This window comes from Balaenoptera musculus, chromosome 11 (assembly GCF_009873245.2).
Source record: "Balaenoptera musculus isolate JJ_BM4_2016_0621 chromosome 11, mBalMus1.pri.v3, whole genome shotgun sequence".
Taxonomy (NCBI): Eukaryota; Metazoa; Chordata; class Mammalia; order Artiodactyla; family Balaenopteridae; genus Balaenoptera; species Balaenoptera musculus.
In genome coordinates this window covers 89,562,672-89,576,897 of record NC_045795.1, presented here as the reverse complement: position 1 = coordinate 89,576,897, position 14,226 = coordinate 89,562,672, and positions in this window count along the sequence as shown.

Sequence of the window (14,226 nt, the reverse complement as noted above, 5' to 3'; positions counted from 1 at the left end):
ACCGGTGACTTTAAAAAATCAGTATTATTTAACCATTAGTATGTACCATGTATGAGGTAGGTGTCATTGTTATCCTTTTTATTCATAGTGAATTAAAGTGAGATTTAGAGATTGTAAGTAATTTTCCCAGTTCCACACAATGAGAAGACAACATGACTAATGCCCAAACCTAAACCAATGTCACCCCAGGGCCCACATGTTCTTGTGCTGTGCTGTATTCATGCTGCTTTTCCTAAAACTGAGCTGCTATTATTATTCTAACCTCTATCAACTGGCCTTTAACAATGTGGTCCATTCTCCGACACAAAAATATAATTTCATCTCCTGTGGGCTGCCGCCTACTTCAGCACAAATCCTTTAGTTGGTATCGTTGCTGTCATACTTCAGGAGCCTGCTAGAGTCATTTTAGATGGTGTATTCCCTCCGAGACCTATGTGAACATAAATTTCCTATCTCAGGAGACCCTTAAAAGGAACCTAATGTTAAGTATATAAAATAAAGCAAGCAAGGACCACAGATTACTTCCCTCTCTATTTGTATGCATCTGTTTTTATCCCTGGGGGTCAAACAAGATGGATTTCTAAAGCAGATTTGCTGGGAAGCTGCATAAACTCTAGGCCGTGGCTCATTATCCAGCTATAACAATGACTCTTGAAGGCCAAATAAGTTACATTCACTTGATGATGTCGAAGTATGCTTCCACTATTGTAACCTTAATCTTTTATTCTCTGGGAGAAGAAATTATATCTTCAAAAAACCTTTCATAGAGTGGAAATCCAGAGATACCAAGTTGACAGAGTCTGTGCATGAGGTCTATTGCTGGTTTGCTTTTATTTTTTTAAATTTATTTTTTTATAAATTTATTTATTTATTTATTTTTGGCTGTGTTGGGTCTTCGTTGCTACGTGCGGGCTTTCTCTAGTTGCGGTGAGCGGGGGCTACTCGTCGTTGCGGTGCGCGGGCTTCTCATTGCGGTGGCTTCTCTTGTTGCGGAGCACGGGCTGTAGGTGCGCGAGCTTCAATATTTGTGGCACGAGAACTCAGTAGTGGCTCGCGGACTCTAGAGCGCAGGCTCAGTAGCTGTGGCGCATGGGCTTAGTTGCTCCACGGCATGTGGGATCTTCCTGGACCAGGAGTCGAACCCGCGTCCCCTGCATCGGCAGGCGGATTCTTAACCACTGCATCACCAGGGAAGTCCCAACACTGCGTATTTTAAAATGGACATAGAACCCTAAGTTGTGTATCATTTGAAAGCAGCTTATTTGACAGAGCAGATTTTAGGATTTATTGCTCTAAAGAATGCAGGAAAGTATCAATGAGACTGCAGAGAGGAAGAAAGGAAATAATATCTGCTGAAGAACTACCCTCTCCTAAGTGATTAACATGCGTTGGCTCATTTAATCATTATGACAGGCTTGTGTAGTAGATATTAGTGTGTCTTTCTATGAGATGAGAATCAGGTTCAGAGAGGTTAAATATATGGTTCAATATTAGCCAGCTGGAAAATGATGGAGTTGCAAATTGATCTCTCTTCTTCCTGGCTCTAGGAAGTGGAGAGCCACTCTTCTCCTCTCCAAACATTTTTAAAGTTTCTTGCAAATTATTTCAAAGCCTGATTTTCAGGAGAGCTTACGCATCTCTCCAATTACGCTTGCTACTGAAGCTCATTCTTGTACTGATGCACCCTTCTCTTATTTCTCTACACATTCCTAAGTACCTGGTTATAACTTCTTGTCCATTGTGGTTGCTTTTGCTTTCAGGATTCCTCATATCTAAATCATGAAGAATTGATGAGCAATCGTTAGTAACAATTACAGTTATAAACATTCCCAAAGCTTTAAAAGAAAGTAGATACACACATGTGCGCGTGCGTGCGCGTGCACACACACACACACACACACACACACACACAGAGAGTAAAATCTATAATCCACAATCAATTTATAACCTGAGGATAATGCTGGTAGAACTGTAATTTCTTTTGAGTATTACTGTGTGCTGTGTATCTTCAGCATCCTATGAAACAAGCTGTATAAATAGTATTTAGTAGCACTTTGAAACCAAGTTTTTCTCTGCACTTTCATTATCATAAAGATATGCTATTTTCAGGTAATCAAAATGAATGAGGCAGTACTTCGTTGGTGTGTTTGTGTCTGTGTGTGTTTGTGTCTAAAACATATATAGTTATATAATCATTTATATTCGTGCCATGTCTGTATATTCATCTGTGTGTGCAGTTTTGAGTTGTTTTTAAATTAGCAGGTACACAAAATGGGTTTTCTTTCTTTTTTAAATAATTAATTAATTAAGTTTTGGCTGCGTTGGGTCTTCGTTGCTGCGGACGCGGGCTTTCCCTAGTTGCAGCGAGCGGGGGCTACTCTTCGTTGTGGTGTGCAGTGGCTTCTCTTGTTGAGGAGCACGGGCTCTAGGCACGCGGGTTTCAGTAGTTATGGCACGCAGGCTCAGTAGTTGTGGTGCACGGACTTAGTTACTCCGAAGCATGTGGGATCTTCCCGGACCAGGGATCAAACCCATGTTCCCTGCACTGGCAGGCAGAGTCTTAACCACTGCACCACCAGGGAAGTCCCTAAAATGGGTTTTCTTGTCAGGCTGTGTGGGTTTTATTTCTGACTCTCCATTCACTGTATGAACTTGGCAAGTTTCTTAAACTCACTGTATTTGCTTCCTATTACTGCTGTACCACAAACTTAGTGACTTACAAAAACACAAAATAGATCTCAGTGGACTAAAATCAAGGTTTTGGCAGAGCTGCATTCCTTCTGGAGGCTCTGGAGGAAAATTGTTTTCTTGCCTTCCCAGCTTCTAGAGGCTGCCTGCATCTGTTAGATTGTGGCCGTTTCCATCGTCAAAGCCAGACATGGCCCATCTAGTTTTTCTTACATCAAATCACTTCGAATCTGATTCTCCTTCTGCCTCTAGCTTCCACCTATAAGGATCCTTTTGATTATATTGAGCCCATCTAGATAATCCAAGTTAATCTCCCCTTGCCGTAATGTCCTTAATTTAAACACATCTTTAAAGCCCTTTTTGTCATGTTTGGTACATTTCACAGGTTCTGGGGATTAGGACTTGGACATCCTTGGAGGGAGGAAGCATTATTCTCCCTACCATACTGACCGTTCTGAGATATCCTATCATCTAAATGATGGAGCCCACATGTCAGGATTCATGTTTAAGAGATCTGAGATAACTGAGAAAATGTCTGGTATACATTGTGAGAAGAAAGAGATTAAACTGAATATATATTTTGTAAAAACGCTTTATGACAAATTTATAGAAAAAATGTAAAGCTGTTCTTAATATATGGTTGGAGCCAAAGCAATGTGGGTAACTAGAAAGTGTGTTCTTCTTATTGTAATTCCCCAAAAAAGTTTGTCTTGCTGGTCACGGAAGAAAGAGACTTTTTTTCTTTACTTTTTTGAGAAATTGCAAGTCAATTTCATCTCATGATACCAAAAAAAAAAAAAATTATTCATAGTTACCTTAGTGGCAACTATGACAATGCCTAGTCATAGTGGCATTGTATTTAAAAGAATTCTGAAGGTCAGCAGGAAGGATTGTCTTGGTTATGGAATGGTAGAGTTATGCATGTCACATATTGTCACCTTTTTTCCACTAGGTTGATTTTTTTTAAATGTAGGTAGATGTGAGATAAAATAGGCATTACAAATATAATTTAATAAAAGCTTCTCTAATTTCACATTATTTTCTGTTCCATAAAAAAGATGATGAAATCTGAGAACTGTCTACTTGTTTTGAGGAATAAGTAGCCTAGCAGAAAAGGTCTAAGCTGGGTTCTAAGAACAGAACAGTCTTTCAGGAAAGATATAAGTAATGGTCATTAACTCAATGATTAACTCCATCTTTTGTGATTAAATAATGTGTGCTTATTTTATTAGATATTTATTCAAATTTATTATTTGTTGCTTATTTGTTTCTAAATAAATCCCATTTATTGAGAGCTTCCCAAGTGCCAGCACCGTGTTAGGTACTGGCGATATGTTGATCAACCAAAAACAAGGTCCCTATCCTCATGGATCTTGCAGTTTATTGGAAAGTATAGGAATTTATTGAAAATAACACAAATAAATGTAAAAAAAACCCACAAAACTGTAGCTATGCTGAGTGTTAGGAATGAATGACATTGCTACAATGGAAGAATATAAGAGGGTGGGTTTACCTAATCAGAGTTAATAGAAATTAAGTAGATGAAAGGAGCAAGGGTAGATGAGCGAGGGCAAAGGGAAACTCCAGGAAGCGATAATAGCATATGCAAAGGTCCTGTGGTGAGATGGAGGTACAGCTCATGGGTGAAGGGGAAATGAAGGTCTATTCTGCTAGAACACTAAAAATGAAAGGCTAGAATAGTAACAGATGAGTTTGAAGAGGTTATTAAAACTGGAGATAAATAGCAGAAGGAAATAAGGAAGGAAAATGTCTGACAAGAGTGGAAAAACAGTATATGGTAGAAAAGTGTTTATCTGATAAAGGGGATTTCACTGAGGGAAAGCTGTTTACCTACAGTCATTTTAATTCCTGCAGTAGGATCTTCTGTTTCTACTCTTCCCTTCTTGTTTTACTGGGGCTTCTGCCTACACCATGAGAGATACCATGTCATGTGGTGGTCCTGACGCTCCTCTTCCCACCATGAAGTTGCAAATATGGGAGGAGGAAGATATGTTTCCCATAAGCCACATCAGAATTCTAAACGTGCTTTCTCAGAAAATCATGGTTTCATTTTAAGATTGGGTTTTTGAGTACCACCAAATGTTAGACTGTCAACCCATCATGAAGTAATAGGCTTTTGTGGGCTGTAGAGGGGACCATCTTCAGCAATATTTCTATGAAGAAAAGTGAACGTATGTCTAAACAACCAAATGACAGACTTCCTAGAACAATATAATTTATTCATCAACTAGTGAATGTCTGTACCTTGAAAGCGTCATACTTCATCCTATCGGGAGACTACAGTTTGGGAATGGCTAGAATTTTCTTCCACTAAGAGCTCACCTAACTCTATAATTCTGGGGGTGCTGACTGCCAAGACTGTAGGTGGGTTTAAAGAGTAAAGAGGAATCAATTTAAAAGAATAAATTAAACATTGATCTTGGCAATGAACATGTCCAAATCATTTTACCTTTGGATGTTAACCTGTCTTCTGGACAAAAGAGGCAATAGTGCTGGGATTTTGTTTTCCTTAAAATGTAAGTTTACAGAAAAGGCCTGCTTGTTTAATTGTCATAAATCTAACAACGTGGTCTTAAATTCAAATTCCAGAAAATAATTCATGTAGAGTTACTTGTCATGATATCTTTAAAATGTTTGTTCTTCAGCATGTCTAAGATGAACTAATAAAAGATTCATGTTGATAATAGGCTTTTTTTCCTTCCTATTTCAAGATACTCCTTTTATAAACATTAGAAAAAAACTTTTGCTGGCAAACTAGAGTATTTAATATTATCATTCCATATTCTTACATTTAGATTCTTTTTGTTCTAAAATATATAGCTGGCAAAATACATTCAGACCGGTTCTTTTTTTAAAAAAAGCAATACTTCCTTCATTTCTTCCCTGCCTCTTGTCTTCCTTGTGCTCAGCATAATAGTTAAGTACAGGAGAATTCATAGTCCTCAAGTAAACCAACAGTTGAAAAATGAAGTGCCAAATGTTGTGATAGAGATGTATGCAGGGAGCTCAAGGGACTGCAGAAGGGCATGCACAGTCTGAGGAGGAGGGTGGAATAGGCTGGGAACTCTCCAAGGTGTCAGTGTCTGGCAATAGGGTTAGTTACTGAAGATGCTCTTCCCCAGGCAGTCAAAGGGAGGAAGGTATTCCATGCAGAGAATGGAGCATAACTAAAGGTCTAAAGGAAAAAAAGAAAAATGTCACAGAATAGCAAACCATTTTGTTACCCTAAACTTAGTAATTCAGAGTTTGATAACTCTTTTATGGAATGAAGTCAGGAAAAAAAAACAAACTAGAAGATCTGTTGATTTCTCATTTTGGAATTTGGTTAAACCCAAAGAATCTTTTATGTTTCAATCAGTAATCGATCTCAAAGTATTCTGCAAATGCAGTTCTCTGGTTAATTTTGAATTACAGTTAACATCTCTTCTCAGCATTTTAAGGGTAAAAAAGAAATTTAAGCTTAGTAAAGTCAAGGTGGTAATCTGAATATACCTGTTTGAATGGTTGACTCAGCACCTTTCAGGGTTTAGGGTTCTTGTTACAAAACAGCAATTATGTATCATTTATACTATTTGAGTACTACTAAATGATTTAAGAATTTCCCTAGACACAGCAGTACATTATAAAGAAGGAAAATGTGAGACTCAAGAAGCGAAGTAGCCCACTTCAAAAGTAACCTCAGAGGTCAAGGCTCACTACTGCCTGTTAATGAAAGAGCTGGAACCCTGGGGAAACCCGGATCTCCTTGACCCTAATTTCAGTGATGTGCTCCATTGACATTTCCACCCAGATGTGTCATAGGTATCTCTAACTTACCAAGCCCAAAAAAGAAATCTTGATTTCTCCCTAACCTCTGTATTCCTAGGTGTGCTCCTTCCCTAGTCTTCTCCATCTGATAAAATAACAGCAGCAAAACCCAAATCTCTTACCTGGTTATAGCCTGCCAACTGATAGTTCTTGGCAAGTCCATCCCCAACTACCAACTCAATCTGCACCACTATTATCCATCACCGAGGCTACTGTTAGAACCTCTGGTTCTACTCTTGACTCCTGACGATCCATTTACTACATAGTAGCCAGAGTAATCTTCTTAAAACATGCATACTGTTTAAAACTTAAAACCAAATTCTTTCTCATGACCTGAAAGTCCAGGATAATGGCATTCCATCTTATCTCTGCAAATTCATGCACTGCACCCTTCCGGCCCCATCCTCAGTGGCCTTCCTTGAGCCACTATAACACACTGAGCTCTTTCCCTCCTTAAGGCATTTGCAAATTTCTTTTTCAGGTTTCAGTGTAAATGGAACTTTTTATAAGTTGTTGGACCTTGTTTTATTCTCTATCACGGCCCTTCCTTATTTCCTCTTAGCATTCACCTCAACTTGTAATTATTATTATTATCATTATTATTACTGTTATTATTTGCTGGGGTGGGGTGGAGTAGGGGGAAATTGGTTGGTTTATACCTGCTCCCAACCTTGGTAGCACATTTCTCCTCTTCACTGTTTTTTTGCAGAGCCAAGTGCAATGTATAGAACATGATAAACAATGAATGTTTTTCAAATGATTTGGTGGATTATAAATGCAGATCTAGTCAATGAGTAGCAGCAATGTTTCTGACATCAATGTGAACAGGAAGATATATTTTTTAAAAAATTGATGACATAATTGTAACTTTTTCTTTTCATTTTATATAAATGTTCATTTTTCTTACATTAAATGCTCATAGTTCACATGAGAGCTAAAATGAAGTGTTCATTTAAGTAATATAATATGCTATAAAAATGATATTTATTACTAAGCTTTCAAAAACATAGAGTAAAAATTAGAAATTAATGTAATTAAGATAACATAAACATAAATAAAACAGAAAGAGGCTATTTTCACAACCTAATTTGAAAGCCATGATGGGCGTTTTCTGGTAGTACCTGTACTTCATCTAAAACAGTAAGTTCAAAGAGTCTTAGCCAATCAATGCCCCTTAAAATTGTTAAACTCTTCAAAATTTATAGACCCCTTTCCAGCCTTTATTTTGTGTATTCCTTAGAACAACCCCATTATGTATATGGAGAAGATATTTTCATTTAACAGATGTAGAAACTGAAGTTCAGAACAAATAAGAATCTTGCTTAAGAGTATCCAACTAGGGATAACTAGTCCAAAGGTCTTTCATCAAAATATATTATTTTCTAAGTACATTTTGTCACATATAACAGGAGTCAAACTCAAATGCCTAAAGATGGACCAGTGAGTATATGGATTATGGAAGCTGGGAGGGGAGTTTGGTGAAGGGAAAAGCAGTGTTTCTCAAAGGGACGGCCCTATTCAGTGGCTCACTAAATTGGCATCATGCAGGAAGTTAGGTCCAGGATTACCTATGGAAAGCTGGATTAACATAACATCTTCTGAGTTCTAAACACTGATAACTATTTCAGGCTTTGAACAAACAGACACTCATGACATCTAAACTGTTTGTGGCTGGGTTTGACCTTGGGCTGAATGTTTGCAACCTCTTTAATGTCAAGGGAATTTTTTTTTTTCTGAAAACTTCAGTAAATCATCAGGTATTCAGAGATTTTGGAAACAAAACTGTCTGAATCTTACAATGTGGACTAAGGAAGTAGCACCTTAGAAGAGGATGTCATAACTGTGTTATTATCTGCCAACTAAAAATACTCTCCTGGCTGAATATATGGATTTAATATTGCAGCATGACAAGATGATTACATTTCATTATAGTATCTGATCAAGTGTATGGACTTTAGTTAATTTGACTGCAGGGAAAATAGTTACAACTTAGACCTTGGAATGGTCCATAGGCTTTTTCACACACGGGTGTTACTCCTGAGCTTGATTCTACAATTCTGAGAGTCGTGTTTATACAGACAAACTTTTGATTCTTTTGTCTATTAAAAATCTTACAGTGGAAGGAGAAGAAGCTTTTGTACAATTCCATGGTATTTTCTATGAAAAGTTTTGCCCTTAAAATTTTATTTTAGAATATTTGTTAAAAAATTAAAATATTTTATGTGCAGACAGAGCTACATTAGTTATACATCTTGCCAAATCATACTACTTTAACACGGAAGGCTTACTGAAAGGTAACATTCTTAAGGTAAACTTCGCTACTTTGGAGAAGTGGTAATGAGAGTCTATTGAACAATTTACGTACACAATTTATGCACAGAAATGTATGCTTCTTTTTGGTTGTTTTTTCATTCAGAATATATTTTTTTAGTAACTACTGGATTTTAGACATTTCTCTTGGTGTGATGGATGCAAGGAGGAATAACAAGATAACGTCCAGCTCTTCCACGACTCATTTTCTAGAAGAGTGAGGCAAGAAATAATATAATATGATATGATGTGATATAATAAATAATATTATATAATTATGATATTATATAATTATGATGTTACAGTCGGCCCTCCCTATCTCCAGGTTCTGCATCCTCAGATATGGAGGGCCAATTGTAAGGAACTTGAGTATTTGTGGATTTTGGAATCTGAGGGGCATCCTAGAACCGATCAATCCGCCGTTAATACTGAAAGATGACTGTACTGTAATGTAACATAAAACATAACATAACAACATAACATAACCCAACATAAGGTAATGTGATGTAAAGAATTAGAAGTTTTCTGATGAAGAATATCAATTTCAGATACACAAATTCGGTATCTTAATTCTTATCAACTGTTATGAAGTGAATATTAATTTCTCTCCTGTCTGTCTATTGACAACTGCTTGTAGGTTCTTCAAATTGTCTTCAGTTAAAACTCATACTTATGCAAACGTCTAGCTTGAAATATTAAATGATTCCAAATATTGCTGAAAATAACTTGAGCCATGTCCTTTTATTTAAGTGACTTTTTTTAGAAACTTCTAAAGGCTCTGCTCCCTAAGAATGTAAAGGGATGAAAATAGCTCTGTATGAGTTTGCAAATCTAAAGATAACAATAATTTAGGATGACAACACTTTCACTTTTAAACAGATAAGGAAAATGATCTGATTTAGAAAGACAGTAATATATTCAATTACTTTTTGCTGTCAACAAAAATAGGCTGAAATTTATCTGCTCAAAGTTGGTTTGGGAGATTTTATAACTACTGCACTTAAAGGTAATAAAAGTTGCCTACAAAAAAAAAAAAAGTTGCCTACACCCCATTATTGTTACTATCTGAAGCCCTTGAGAAAACTTGAGGTTTGTTATGAGTAAATATCAGGAACAAATTTTCATGTTATGACATTTACTTCACAAGCTGGTAACTCAGTCATGAATAGATGTAGATTACCTCATGTTTGAATTAAAATTATTTAGTCGATGCAGGATATTATGAATTCACCTAAAATGTTGGTGTCTCAAAATGTTTACCTTTCATACTTCCCAGTTACTGCTTTCCCCCAAGCATGGACCTGGCCTCGATCACTAATGCATGCTTTTTCAAAGTGCCATTGCAAAAAGTCAATATACTTCTGGGGAAAAAAAATCCTAAAAAAAGCATTAGAACTTATGAAGTGCTGTTCCATCTTCAAAGTGATTTATGAACATTAATTAATCACTGTCCAAGAACAGGTACCTACCCAGTACAGCGTTCATTTCCAGGAGTAACCTGAGAAACCTGCAAAGATTTCAGCCTAGCATACTTCCTAGTCTTTGATGGGGATGGGAGCAAAACATTTTATTACATCAGGATTTATTTTCTCTCTCATTGAGCTGCAACTTACTACCTTTATTTAAAGAGTCGCCATGTTTGTTTCTCTCCTGAGTTTACCTTGGAAAGAAAAGTATCTCCTCACATATGCCTTAACAGACTATAATGTATATGTTTTCAAAAATAGGAAAATAATTTGGCATTTCTGATATGTTCTCAAAAACTACTGTATTCCAAGAATTTTACTTCATTTTATTCCTTTCAAGAATATATTATTTACCCATCAAAATCTGGAGTTCAGTTTAGCTTATTATTTTAGCCAGGCTTATAAAAGAAAAATACTTATTTTCTCGAGGAAACTAAGGAAAAACAAATTGCCCCAACGGTTGGCTGTATAAATCAGTCCAGAAAGCAAAATATGTGTTTCAAGCATCATTCTCTCTGTCCAGGACAGTACCAAGAACTATGAAGTACAGAACTTTTAAAAATAATGAGGGAGACAAATTTGCCTTTTTGTAAAAATTATTTTGCTTTGTCAAGACATGAAAGAAAGCCTAATAGCTACTATTTGTAATTTCATAAAAGAAAAGAAATTTTCGTATAGAAAAGTAGAAAGCAAATAGTCTTCACATTTTAAGATAATAAAACAGTACAGGATTTTTATATTCTTTTTGTTGTTAATTATTTTAATAGCTTGTTTTAAAAGGTAGACCAGATTTCCTAGACCTGTAAGTACGTTTATGTACATAAACAATAATTAATTACATAGAACTCAGAACATTGGTGTTCAAGGGATACAGATAAAGATCTTGGCACACAAACTTTAGTCGATGGACCAAGTCAAACTTACTAATTTGATGGTAATGAGATAAAAGAAATATTTTTGAAAGATATCATGAACACCAGTGATTTTCAGACTTTTGATTTTCTCAGAAGATAAAAGTCTTAAATAATAATAAAAATTGATTTGATTTATAGAAAGTAACCTACTCTTTTACCAAGTAAGATATTTTAAAACCGAACACATAAAGCCAGCTAGTATTCATATACAACTTCATTTCATCAGAGTGAACATTTCACCACAAAAAGCCAAAAAAAGTCATAATCTCCCAAATATTTCATAAATTATTTATTATTAAAATCTCACTACACTGTGTGAATTTTTCTCATTTTTTCACTGAACAGTGAAACTTTATCACAGCCTTGCCCTTGGGAACCACTGAAATACTCCAGCAATTCTCAGTGGAGTATGAAGATGGGCCAGAACTTTTTTTTTTTTTTTTAATACATTTATTTATTTATTTATTTATGGTTGCATTGGGTCTTCGTTGCTGTGCGCGGGCTTTTCTCTAGTTGCGGCGAGCGGGGCTACTCTGGGGCTACTCTTCGTTATGGTGTGAGGGCTTCTCATTGTGGTGGTTTCTCTTGTTGCGGAGCACGGTCTCTAGGCGCATGGGCTTCAGTAGTTGTGGCTCGCGGGCTCTAGAGTGCAGGCTCAGTAGTTGTGGCGCATGGCCTTAGTTGCTCTGCAGCATGTGGGATCTTCCTGGACCAGGGCTTGAACCGGTGTCCCCTGCATTGGCAGGTGGATTCTCAACCACTGCACCACCAGGGAAGCCCTTTTTTTTTTAATTGATGTATAGTTGCCTTACAATGTTGTGTTAGTTTCAGCAGTACAGCAAAGTGATTCAGTTATACATATATATGCATTCATTTTTAAAATATTCTTTTCCATTATGGTTTATCATAGGGTATTGAATATAGTTTTCTGTGCTATACTGTAGGACCTTGTGTATCCATTCTATATATAAAAGTTTACATCTGCTAACCTGAATCGTCCACTCCATCCCTCTCCCACCCCCGACCTCCTTGGCAACCATCTGTTCTCTATGTCTATGATTCTGTTTCTGTTTCATAGATGGTTCATTTGTGTCATGTTTTAGATTTCACATATAAGTGATATCATATGGTCTTTCTCTTTCTGTCTTACTTCAGTCAGTGTGATAATCTCTAGTTGCATCCACGTTGCTGCAAATGGCATTATTTCACTCTTTTTTATGGCTGAGTAATATTCCATTGTATATATGTACCACATCTTCTTTATCCATTCATCTGTCAATGGACATTTAGGTTGTTTCCATGTCTTGGCATTGTGAATAGTGCTGCTATGAGCATAGGGGTGCATGTATCATTTTGAATTATAGTTTTGTCGGATATATGCCCAGGAGTAGGATTGCTGGATCATATGGTAATTCTATGTTTAGTTTTCTCAGGAACCTTCATACTGTTTTTCACAGTGGGTGCACCAACTTACATTCCCACCAACAGTGTAGGAAGGTTCCCTTTTCTCCACACCCTCTCCAGCATTTGTTTTTGTAGACTTTTTAATGATGGCCATTCTGACCAGTGTGAGGTGGTACCTCATTGTAGTTTTGATTTGCATTTTTCTAATAATTAGCAATGTTGAGGATCTTTTCATGTGCCTCTTGGCCATCTGTATTTCTTCTTTGGAGAAATATCTATTGAGGTCTTCTGCCCAATTTTCAATTGGGTTTTTTGTTTTTTTGTTGTTGAGTTGTATGAGCTGTTTGTATATTTTGGAAATTAAGCCCTTGTCAGTCGCATAGTTTGCAAATATTTTTTTCCCATCCTCTAGGTTGTCTTTTCATTTTGTTTATGGTGTCCTTTGCTGTGCAAAAGTTTGTAAATTTAATTAGGTCAAGATGGGCCAGAACTTCTAAGGGTTCTTTGCCGTTTGGAAAACATACTCAATTTTATCTATTGTTTTAGTAAAGTCCAATTAAGAAAGCTCAACACAATTATTTAGGCTAATGAAAATATAGAAAAAAAAGCTGGAAAAGCCTTGCAGAGTGTTGTGTGGGTTGTGAAAGGTTATTAAAACCTGTTTTGCACTAAAAATAACACCACTGTGCAGCTTCATATAGAATTACAGGATTTTAAAGGACAACATCTCATTTTACAGATGAATAAACTGAGGAGAGTGTCTCCATAACTTCATTTCAAAAGTTTTGGGGATTACAACTGAATTATTTAAAATAATTAAAAAGAGTGCTGTGATGGTTAATTTTATGAGTCAACTTGACTGGGCCAGAAGGTGCCCAAATATTCTGGGTGTGTCTGTGAGGGTGTTTCTGCATTTGAATCAGTAGACTGAGTGAAGCAGGTTACCCTTTTCAATTTGGATGAGTCTTATCCAATTCATTAAAAGCCTGAATAAATAAAAGGCTCAGTAGGAAAGAATTCTTTCTCTTTGCCTGAAAATCTTCCAACTGGGATATTGGTTTTCTCCTGCCTTTGCATTCAGACTCAGAATGAAAATTACACCATTGGATCTCCTGGTTTCCAGACTCAAACTGGAACTATACCATTGGCTCTCTTGGGTGTGGAATTCTTAGCCTCCAAAATTACATGCTAATTTCTTATAATATATCACTCTCTGTCTCTCTCTCTCTCTGTCTCTCTCTGTTTTTCTCTGTGTCTCTGTCTCTGTCTTTCTCTCTGTCTCTGTCTTTCTCTGTCTCTCTGTCTCTCTGTATACACATACATGCACACAGGTACACACACACACATTCTGTTGGTTCTGTTTCCCAGGAGAACTTGACTAATTCAAGTACTGTGTTCAATAGAGATGTTGAAATAAATTCTTGAATTCTGTAACAGAAACAAATTAAATATGTTGTTGAATTAAATATGTAGTTCTGTAGACAATAAGGTAATAATTATGGCATACAGTGGATGTATAAAACATGACATCCCAAGATGGGGTACAAACTGATAACATATAGAGGCTTAAAAATAGTAGATTTACTTAAGGGAGGTCATGATTATGTTACTGCGTT